The sequence below is a fragment of the Anas acuta genome, chromosome 2, assembly GCF_963932015.1.
Source record: "Anas acuta chromosome 2, bAnaAcu1.1, whole genome shotgun sequence".
In the NCBI taxonomy this organism is placed as follows: Eukaryota; Metazoa; Chordata; class Aves; order Anseriformes; family Anatidae; genus Anas; species Anas acuta.
Genome location: NC_088980.1, coordinates 50,136,457 through 50,147,976, shown reverse-complemented (window position 1 = coordinate 50,147,976; position 11,520 = coordinate 50,136,457). Strand labels below are relative to the sequence as shown.

General features: G+C 38.0%; 1 long non-coding RNA gene across 3 annotated transcripts in view; it reads left to right on the top strand.

Moving 5' to 3' along the window:
• Positions 1-6,173: 6,173 nt before the first annotated feature.
• Positions 6,174-11,520, top strand: part of LOC137852710 (uncharacterized) — a 44,317-nt gene continuing 38,970 nt past the window's right edge. For all 3 annotated transcript variants that reach the window (XR_011093997.1, XR_011093996.1, XR_011093995.1), the window contains exons 1-2: positions 6,174-7,594; positions 9,009-9,211. This is a non-coding gene — a long non-coding RNA (uncharacterized lncRNA). The remainder of the gene's footprint in view (positions 7,595-9,008; positions 9,212-11,520) is intronic.

Below are 11,520 nucleotides of genomic sequence, written 5' to 3'. Positions count from 1 at the left end.
GTCCCGCTTGTGACTCTGCTTAGGTCAGGGTCAGCTCTCCAGGTTCACTGGAGCATCCACAGAAGTCTATAAAACATTTAGTTAGCTCAAGAGTTATTAAGGTATTCTTATGCCAAGGTAGGAGTCAGGAGCAGCTAGCTGACTGTTGTGCCCTCTGAACTTTATGACAAAGCAAGGTGGCATTGCAACAATAAAACCTGGAGTTTATAGATGAGTGAAATTTGTTGGTGTCTGACTGACAGGCCAAGGATCTGTACCTTACAGTGGTTAAGAAGTTCCTAACAGAAGACAGAATGTGGTCCTATTTTCTCTTCTCTTCCTCTTCTCTTCCTCTTCTCTTCCTCCTGTTCTTTGGAACAACCAGTATTACCTGCTTGAATAGTCTGTTACTTGGAAAGCAACCATGTGTCTTTACTGTACTGAAGAAATCTTTTTTTTTCTGGTTGACTTTTTTTTTTTTTTTTTCCTCCAGCATTGGAATTGTCACCTACCTTATATCCTCCAAACTCAAGCTTGAAGCTCTTGATTTCTCCTTTCCTCAACTTTCATGTGAATATTTCGCATAAACTATTTGCAGAAGAAACTGTTCTGACTTCTGTGACATTTTGTAGTCTAGTACCTGAGAAATAAACACAGATGGAACAAACTCAGGTGGAGTGTTGAAAAAAAAATATAAGTGAACAGGTCAAAGACTCTGATAAGGTAAGTGAGAGATCAACTAAAAAGTGATCCTGGTGGTTCAGTCTACATGGGCTAGAGCACAAAATCTTTGCTGCTGTGTCTATATACAATTGACTCTTCTTCCACCATCACTATTTTTTATATAATCCTCTTTTTTATCAACCTCATGATCAAGACCTTCCAAATTTACAGGCTTTAAGAAAATATAAGTCCAGAAGCTTGTTAGCTTCTTACATCATCATATGGGAAGCTGCATATGTGATAATGTAGTACTGGGACCCTGTAAAACTAGTCATTGTATTTCAACACAACATCATTAAGGCAGCATAATGATGTTGGTTTTGTCAGGTAAAAGCTGTACAAAGCTCTGCTTTGACTCTCATGGTGTTTTTAGCCAGTTAGTTATCATATGCCTTTCTTTCCATGAATAAAATCGTTTGTGCCTCTTTAGGTGCAGAGGTCATTTTGCACACTGGGTGTAGCTCCTAAAATGAGCCAGGGAGGAGGGGATATGGGCATGGGGGAACAGCTTCAGGAACTGTTAGGGAACCACTCCCAGCTAGTTAAAAAATTATTTCCATGTGAGCTAATACTATTCCTAAAGCTCTTAGTGGAAACAGAGTTCAGTATTATCTAGCTACATCTGGAAAGGCTCTTTTAGTCAGAGTATAATTTTTATAACATGGCTATTCTAGAAGCAAAGTGGAAGCTCTGGTTAGCTTTCAGTCTAGTTCCCAGAATGCTCATATAGCACTCTTTGAGTCTTTTTTTTTTTTTTTTTTTTTTTTCCCCAACTCTGCTAGCATCTGGATTGAAAGAACAAACCAAAGATTTAGATACAGTTGTGCATGCCTTGCAAATTTTAATGAGTTTTCTGAATAACTGTCATGAGTACGTTTCCTGTATGGATGGTTTGTGTTTATGCTTGTGTGTTGTGTTAAATGCATTTTATGGAAAGCATTAGAGTCCTGAATGGATATATACTTCATATAAAATCCTTTCTCAAGTTGCTTATGACTTCACAATAATACAACTTGAACTAGCGGGGAAGAGTTTACGAATACCCGATGGAGAGGACAGAGGTCTTTGTTAAAGTACATGTATGTGTTTGTGTATATACATACAATCCAGCACAGGCACTGATTTTTGTAAGGAGTTAAATGCAATTAACTTTCACTCAAAATCATTGACCACCACAAAAAAATTGTTTCAAAATATGTCTGAAAAATGTTTGAGAAGAGCTAAATGACAGGTGGAGAAGCAGGTGGGCTTGCTGACAGTATCCATAATTTTAGAAATGTCAGAAAAATTAGAATCTGACATTTTTATTTTTTTATTTTCTTTTCCCTGAGGGATCTTCTGAAGGCCTGAGTGATGTTTATTGTAAGCACAGTTACCTTTTTCAAACTGGTTAAAACATGGACCTGTTTCTCCAAGTCCTTTCTTTCAGTCTCTTGTGATGTGCCCGGTTGTCCTCTGCAGGTCTCCACTCACTGTGGAATTTTCCAGTGCAGACAGGGCTGTTGTTTTGAATGTAAAATAGTCTGGGGAAAAACACACCCCGTTTTCAGTGGCTTTTCTCCATGATGAATAAAGTCACAGAGGGGAACAGGCTTGTGCTTTTCCATTCCTATTCTAAAGCATTAAATACAACCTTCAGTGCCAACAGGCAGCCCAAAGCCCTGTATTCTGGGTAGATGGGACACTTAGGAAACATTTTTTAGAAGTAATCCTATGGCACAGATCTCTTGCCATTTTTGTTGTGTGAATATTATATATGTTTTATTGCTTTTATCTTATATCTCTAGTTGGTGAATCTTCCTGGGAACAGTTTATGTGCTAAACAGCTCATTTACATATATTCATACTGCTAGATTAGACAGCCAACGAGCTCTGTGCTTCCAGAAACTTTGTAGGTGGCTCTGAGTAGAACAAATAGAGCAGATATAACCTGAAGCAGAAATGAGATGCATCATTTTGTTTGGGTATTAGACTGAAGTACTGGATGATTGACCTATAAAATGAGGCAATGCTACTACTTCATCTCAAGTAGTGTCCTTGTATGCTTCTACCCAAAATCAGTTCCAACCTTCAGATAAAATAATTGACCCACAAGCATTAAAACACAGAGGGGAATTCATTTTGTGACGGGTGTATACTTTCCAAAAACCTCATTAAATCCTTCATTGTTAGTAAACTGCTTTTAGTTCAATGTTTGGTTAGAAAAATTAGAAGAATTGCATTTGCAAAGTGCAGAGAAGAGAAAAACACATTGCAAGCGTTTATATTATTTTCCTTGTTATACATAACTTCTAGGAAAATTATAGCAGCATATTGTCTATTCCTTCCTCCCTTCCCTCCAAAATCAGAGCATGAGATGGGATTCTACTAACTGCTAATCAGCTGTGATTCTGTGGTTTCCTCTAACACTATGCACAAGCCTGCACAGGGCTGGTTTGCAGCAGAAGGCACTGATCTTCCTGACACCTGCAGGAGATAGAAGACAAGGAGACATACCGGGAAGGTTGTGAACATGTGGGCAAGATCATTCTGCTAGCATTTTTTTAGTATTTTTACTGGGCTTCTGAATGTGTCGGACTGGTCAACAACAACAAAACCCAGCCAACAACAACCAAGAAAAAAATATGTATTAAGAGAGAAAGGAGGTAAGGGCTAGAGTTAAGATATTGTAATGGGGAAATCCATGATCAGATTTTGCAGGCGGGGCTTCAAAGGTGAAGGAGGCTAGAGTAGGGTAGTACCAAAAAGGAGTAGTTCACATTAGAACTAAATTTAATCCTATTTAAATATTTGGAAATAGTAGATTTAATATCTCTTGCTGTCTCTCTCTGTGTGCGTATGTTGTGATCTCAGGCCAGTGTTTGCTTACACTAAAGAACCCTTTGCTCACAGGTGTCTTACTGCACGGGAAGAGATACGATTTTAGTATGTGCAAATGTGATTTTTGAAGACACAGCTATCACAGTCAGATCCTTGATAAATGTTTTTTGAAGGTGGGTCCTTTTTTTCTGTGATAATCTTAAGAAAATTAGAGCGGGATAACTTTGTTTATCTTTCAGTTATGACCTTCAAAAATAATGTGTCTACAGTGGATGTTTAAGGCCCCTTAGTGCCACCCCATCACTGAGGTTCATTATTGGAATCTGAACATGGCAAACAGAAAATAAAACTGCACATTCTGTTCTATTTTTCTGTTTTATCTTATGCACCTTTATGTTGTGGTGATCCCAATACACAAAGGGTAACTTGTCTTTGATTGTTGTCACATTTGGTATTTCATTTTACTGTGTTCTCAACAGTATCAGAAGTATTGTCTGTTTTCTTTTAGTATGTTCAAAAGCTAAGTCAGATAAAATATGGATTCTTTTTAAAGCTTTAATTTTGAAGATAGGGTTGATTTTCTAGACCAGAAAATAAGTGGTTATGCTGTTCTTTCCATGACTTCTTTCTGTAAAATATCGAGGTTTGTGCCACTTAAATGTTTTTAAAATTTGAAGAGAAAGCAATGTGATTTTCTTTCAGCACCCTGCTTTTTGTAGTAATACTGTTCAGTTGTTTAAAATGCTGTAAAAAAGCCATGATTTCAAAGGTGCAAGATACCCCAGGAGGCTGGGAGTAGAGAGAAACCATGTTGGTTAATCATTTCTGTTTCCTCACAGGAAAACCTTCTGGAGCTGAGGCATAGACAGAGGACTTCAGTGCACACAGAGGCTTAGGCAGCAATGCCATAAAATCTGTATAAACTTTTGGTCCAGTATCTCATTGCAGTACAAGTCGTAGCTGTACCCAGATTTAACTCTCAAATACAGACTATAGGCCACCATTAGCTCTCCAGGGTTTTGCTGCCTAAGATTTGGTCTGGACACAAGTAACTCCTTTAGAAAACCTACTGTTCAGTTGTGATTTAGTGCCCAGGATTGTTTCTTACTCACATATATGTGATTAAAAGAGAAAAACCTTCACTGTCTAACTAATTGGTATAAAGGGTAGTTCTTTATAGATATGAGTGGAATTTTGGAAAAGGAGAGGGAACAATAAAGACACCTTTAGTGATAAAACTGTGTAGTAATATTCAGTGGGGAATGCACGGCAGATCCTACCAGCAATGAAAATAAGAAAAAGCCCCTTTAAGAACAAGAAAAAAAATAGTGCCATGTATGTATCAAGACACATTTTATCACAACTCTGTCAATACCACCTTTGATATGATTAGAGAAGGCTAATTTGCATATGCTGATAATGTCATGTAAACGAGCCTTTACATTATTACGACTCATTATGAATCTCTTCCCTAACATGCAAGTGAAGTGGAGGTTATGCAGGCTTCAAGGCTGTTTTTCCTGTAACGGTTTGGCATGGATGTTAAAGGAAAGAGGTGACATCAAAAAAGCAGCATGTGAAAAATGCAAATATTTGGGGGAAATAGCAAAGCATGAGTCCCTGTGACAGCAGACTTCATAGTGGAGCTGAGTTAGCCTGGTCTGTGCAAGCAGGCAGTTCACCAGGATGTATGAGAAATAGTGAGGGCAGCGGTTTTTGCAGGCTGGTGATGGCAGGTTCAACACATCTGGTGTTCCTGTTGATGTCAGTATTTTTCAGCCTGAGGGAAAATGCAGCTTGATGCAAACTGCATTATGGTTGAGGCACTCAAATGGGAAGCGTTTTTATAATCAGTCTATTTCATGGAATGAAAGGAGAAGACCCACTGTGACATGCTGGGGTATATGTTGTTAATTGCTCGTCATAACAATTCTCTTTCTTCAGTAAGATCTCTCTTTTCTCTTACCTCCTCTCCCTGTGAAATGATCTTGTCAATATGGAGAAAGCAACCCTGAGGAATCTGTAATTCAATGAAAAATTGCTGTTGCCATAGCATAGAGTTCTGATTTTCTATTGAAAGAATTTCTTAGTCTTCATTTGCATTCCCTGGCTCTCTAAACAGCTGTATCAACTGTTAGGATTCAAACAATTAAAAATGCTTTATTATTAAGAAGAAATTAAAAGAAGTAATCAGCTTAACACAATTCTAGCTCAAAACAACAACAACAACCACAACAAGAAAACCCTTTCCTGACATCTCATGGGAAAAGCATATTTGTATGCTGTTAACATCCCAAATTGGCTTAAGTTAGAATATAACAAGGCAAGACTAAACCAAAGGGAAGACAGTGGAAAAAGACCTAATGTTTTCTTTTCACTGTGAACAATGTGAATTTTCATCAGTTTTTGTTGTTAAGATGTCATACAAAAATATTCCACTGAAGCCTACTATGCAGGCTGTTAAAATCTCCTAAGTGAGACTCCCTAATATAAATTTCTTGGCATCTATTGAATTCCCCTGTTTATTTGACTGAAATGTTTGTACAAGACTTGTTCTTGTTCCATCTTCAGTGTTTGAACTAGAGATAATTTTTCCCCTCCTTTTTTTTTTTTTTTTTTTTTTTTTTTTTTTTAATTTTAATTCCTTGGTTTTGTGGGTGGATGTAATAAAGTTTCATAATCCTGATGGACTGATAGTAACCAGGATGAACTTAACACAAGAAGAGGCAGATGGATGGTACCTACGCCTCCTTTGCTAGTTCTGTCAGGACACCTCTTGCCATTGTTCAGCAGCCTCCATTGCTCCCCTCTTCAATGTCTGCAGGATAGATGCCACAACCTTCATTGCAGCTCACCAGATGATTTCATGGCACATGGGGTGGCAATCTGTCACACAGCCACAGAGAGCATTGGCCAGCTTTCATGCCCCAGGTTAAAATGCCTAAGACCGTGAAAGTTTGGATCCTAACTCCACCTGCTCCTTTAAAAATCCTGAGCCAAACTTCAGGGAAGTACAGCTCAGAAATGAGAATTTGGGCTTCCATTTTATTGGGCTTCTTTTGTTACAGATTTTAGCTCAGAATACCAGAGAAAGACAAGAGATCCAAGCCTTTCTGGGATGCTCAATTTCAAAGCTTAAACTCATGGAGACTCCCTGAGCTACCTCGTGTGCTTTCTTTGATGTCCTCTCTCCCTGCTCTTCGATATGGTAGTAATACTTTTGTCTTCTCTTCCATCTTCCCTTCCCTTTCCAGAATATTCATTTCACTGTATATTTGACCCTATATCATTTTAACATCTGTGGTTAAAGTTTACCTATAAAAGAAATTCAAAATACCAGGTTGGGCACCAAGCACTTCCAGGCACTCCTAAAGTTCAAGAGAAGACAGCCATGTCTGTGATCTGTGGTCTGGGTTAGTCTCAAATGAAAACACTGACCTTGGTTTGATGATTTCACTCCTGTGTGGGTAAACATCCAAACCCTCATTTTGAAAAAGAAGGTTGTTTTTCTCAGAAGAAGGCTTTTCATCCTTAGCATGTGATGTACTGCATAGTGTCCATGTACAGAGGTTAACGTAGAAGTCCTAACAGTTTTTCAGCTTGCTGAGTTATATGCCTCTGACTCAGTCCCACTGGAAAAAGCAGAGCCAAAGCAGCTTCCAAGGAAAGATGCCATTGTTATTGTTCTCTAGTTCTCTTATCAATATACAGGATGTTGTTCCCATCTGTCACCTTCTGCCCTGGAACTAAGAGTGAACTATGCTCATTACAGTGAGATTACCATTTGTAAGGTGGGTGGCCCATGTATGTATCTCCAATGCACTATTAAATCCTTGAATTGGAGTGCAGCTGGGCTAAAATGCTTAGCTTGTTCAAAGGCCAAGTGAGCTTACTTGCAAGGCAATGATGGTCCAAGAATAGTTTATTTTCTTCTGACTTCCCTTTCAGATTCCTCAGTTTGCTGCCTAAGGTGATAGGCCAGCTGATACAGAGACATATTTTAATCAGTTACTTAAGGGATGGCTTCATGGTACAAGGTCTCTTTCCCAATGCTGGATGTCTACTCAGGAAGGTATGTCTGCATGCTTGAAATAATATTATTTTTGTAGCCCACAGCAGTCTTGAAAGCTGAGGTTGTTTGTGTGACGGTATGGATATAATATGCTTTTTTTTTAGCTTGCTGCACCTCATTTGGGGCAGAGGAAGGAAAAGATGCGGTGAAAATCTTTTCATCTCTAATGTTTGATGTATAGTTTTGTTATTCTAACCTCCTGCATCCATCTTCAGGGTAGTGAAATGATGGAAAATAACTGTAGAGAAGTAGTTTAATAAGCTTTGCTGTATCCAGTCCATCTCTGAATTTCAAAGTTCATGTGCACATTCCTTTAGTTTCCAAAAATATATTAATACTTCTGCTTCGTGTTCTTAGTGATTGAGTCACTAGAGATTGATGAATGAATTCCTAACGACTGATGTGGACAAAAATAAAAAATCCCACCACTTGCCCTGAGATTCTGAGTTTTGTTTCCATAGAGAACATATCCCAAGCTTTTAACTCACCTTGCAAATCCATTTGTAACTTCTTGGGAAACCCAGTACACAATGATAGCTGATACTATTTTGGCACACTTGGCATCATTCTGTGGCCCAAAATGGATTCAGCATCATTCATTTAAGAAAAATACTTTTACTCTTTACAGTTTTAAATCAGAGGCAGTTAAATGCAATTTTTACTTGGGCCTAGTGAGTTACTGTCAGAATATTTGATGAAATTTCAAGACATGGATATGCTTAATAAAGAATCTTCTCAATTTTTTGCTCTTAAAATAAATTTCTTCACTGAGCATGCTCAAGTTTAAATGGTGAAGTATACGTAATATTCAAGGCAGGGTCCAAAGGCTGCCCAGTAATGGATGTACAGTCTGGATTTCACTTAGGGTCATTGATTGGTCTAATGGAAACATAAATTATTTCTGGATTAACATATATAAACAGCTCCAACTAGTAAATGCATGTATTCATGTATCAGATGTATCTTTTATAGATATATATCAGAGAAAGCACGAGCTTGGATTTTTGGAGCTTGTTGGAGAAATGAGACTTCCTTAGAGAATCAATTCCTTGGTGAAATAAGTTTTTTTGTAGAAGGCATTTAAGTGGGATTATTGGTGTCTTTTGTTACGCTGATGAAATCCTCCCAGGAATTAGGTGACAATTTTCATCAGTAAGAACACCCAAGTTGCATCTAAGAGCTAAACTGACTTTTGATCTCAGCATTATCTTCTGAGAGTCCTTATTGGTTGTCTCTGCAGAACCAGATTTACCTTTGTGTTCTGCCTCTAAAGTCCCCCCTAACTTTTGAGTAAATAAAATAATTTTAGGTAGGCAAACATCACTCTTTCATAAGAACAGAAAAGCAGAGTGGTATGAGTGTCTGACCCTCCTTTTAACCTTTTTTTTTTTTTTTTTTTTTTTCCATTTCTCAGTGAAGCAAACAAAACCATGTGAATCTCAAACACTCCTGGGACTGGAGAAGGAGGGAGAGTCTCTTGCTTCTTTTTTGGATCAGGGAGTAGTGCCCAGACGCTGAACAAAAAGAGGCTCCCATGGTGTACAAAAGCTTCACAGACATGTGAAAGAAGCCATCTGATATTTTAACATTACTCTAAGAAATATGTTTATGTACTTGGTAAGCCTATAGTATGCTGCTGCAAAATTGCTGCTTGTGTCCTGGTAGCCTTCAAGAACATGTGTTGCTAATATTCACGCATCTCCTGTGCATGTTGCTCAACCTCTGAGCTTCTGGCTTATTAAGTAGAGAAATATGAGGGTGAGTTTAGTTTTTTTTGGGTAGTTGACTTCAATGTGTCTTCCACCTGTTTGTCTGGTACCAGCTCTTGCTGACAGTGTTCTGCAAGGGAATTTCCCTAGGAACAAAGTTTTTTATTGGACTAGTGCTTCTCTGAAATACATGTAGAGGAAAATAATTGTAATGTCAGATGGGAAAAAATAACCCTAAGAGCTCCAGCATGTCTCCATAAATATCATCAGATGTTGTATATTATAGGGAATAATACAAAAATATAGGAATATTTGTATTGAAACTCATTTTAATTTATCAGTTATTTACAAAGCCAGAATTATATTTGAGCAAAAGACATACAATATCAATTTTACATCTGTACCTTTTGTACGACAGCACCAAATTTCATAGCCGTTTAATGCAGAAATGCGTTAATCATGGGATTAAATATTTAAATAATAAAAAGCTGTTGATAACATGGCAAGCAACGTTCAGACATTATAAGAAAAACTGCAGAAAATCTGCAGGAAATGTATAATTACATAATTTGTTAAGCTTTTGTATTTTGCATTGATGATTCATCATCTTGTGTATATATATGTTTGCAAACGAAATCAAATGTTCATCATTTGATGCTTCATTTGCTAATTATAATGTGGGATCCAATAGAGCGATAAGCCTCTACAGTGAACAGAGGCTCACTGTAGCTCAAGCGTGAGCTTTTTCTGAGTTTGAGTCTCACTTCTAGGTGGACATGATCCCATTTCTCTTTATTTGCTCTCCAGAATTTTTGTTTCCCTGTTTCAGTTCCAGCTTTCAGTCCAGCAGTCATTCTTGATTCATGTAGCCTTGATCTGAAACTTAATCCATTAGGTATGTCAGGCTCTACCATAGCTGTTAAGACATAGTCTATATTAGTGAGATATTGAGAGTCACTGTTGGAAAGGATCTCCTATTTCAGATTTTGGCTGATAGGTATAGGTAATAAGGGGAGAAATCTCCCTCTCACTTTCTGTCTCTGCTCGTAGATTAGCTTCTTTCAAAACAATCTACTCCTTCAGGCTGTCTGTGCCTTTTTCTCTGTAATTCCTCTGAGGGGTTGTTCTGTCTGCCATCCATAATGATCTGCTCCAGTCCCCAAATTTAGAAAGGTCAGCAAACAAGATTGTGGATTGCTCTTTTAACAGGGATGCAAAAAAAAAAAAATTCCTTTTTTTTTTTTTTCATTTTCTTACCCCCCTGGAAAGTCCATTTAAAATTACATTTGCAGTGTGGAACTGTTACACTTCTTTTCTCCTTTCTCCAAGTTATTTCCTGACTAACCTTTTCATGTAACAAACCTGAAGGTTTTTCTTCTTTCTGTTTTCAGTACAAAGGCAAACCTAGTTTAGGTCCTCAGGAGACCTCTGACCAGTATTTGTTTGAAGATGTCTCTGCCTAGGATAATATTACAATTAGAATCAAAGAAAGCAAGAAAAAAAATAAATTAAGGGTTTCTTTCCGAAACAAAATGAAGGGCACTTTTTATTTCTCTGGCCTAAAGAACTTTTGGAAGAGCTACCCAAGATAGGACCTGGCAAATAATATCATGCCCTTTGCCAAATAATGGGTAGAGATCTAGCAAATCTAGTTATTAAATGAGCTGAGCAGGAAGAGCCTGTTTGAGGCTGCTGCTTAGAAATACTAGCAGTACACTCAGTAGAGGACAAAAGATGTGGAGATTATGAACTGCATTTGCTGAGGCCATGAGTCAACTAAGTAAAATCAGAGTCAACAGTGGCTGGAGCATTGCGGGAGAAGCAGGAGAGGACAGATGAGTGTTGTTGAGGCTCATGCACTGCTGTTGGTGTTCGACCTACTCTTTCTATTGTTGCTTTGCTTGCTTTTTATCTGATGAATAAAATATGTAGTACTGGCTAGAAACACAGACAAAAGAGAGTTCAACTACCTGCATAACTGCTGTGGGATGCAGTCACCATATGAAAACTATGATCTCAAAATTAAAATGGTAACTGTTGGGACTAGCAGTAATGCTTTACAGTAATAGGCCATGTATGTGGTGGTTGACAGAAGTATAAAGACTTTATTCCTAGGCAGATTCAGGGAATGGCATTTAAACTGTCCAGAGAGTCTGGTCTGTAGCTGAGCTGAACTGGCACCAGTTGCTAGAGCAGATTGCATAAGTGACCCAAAAG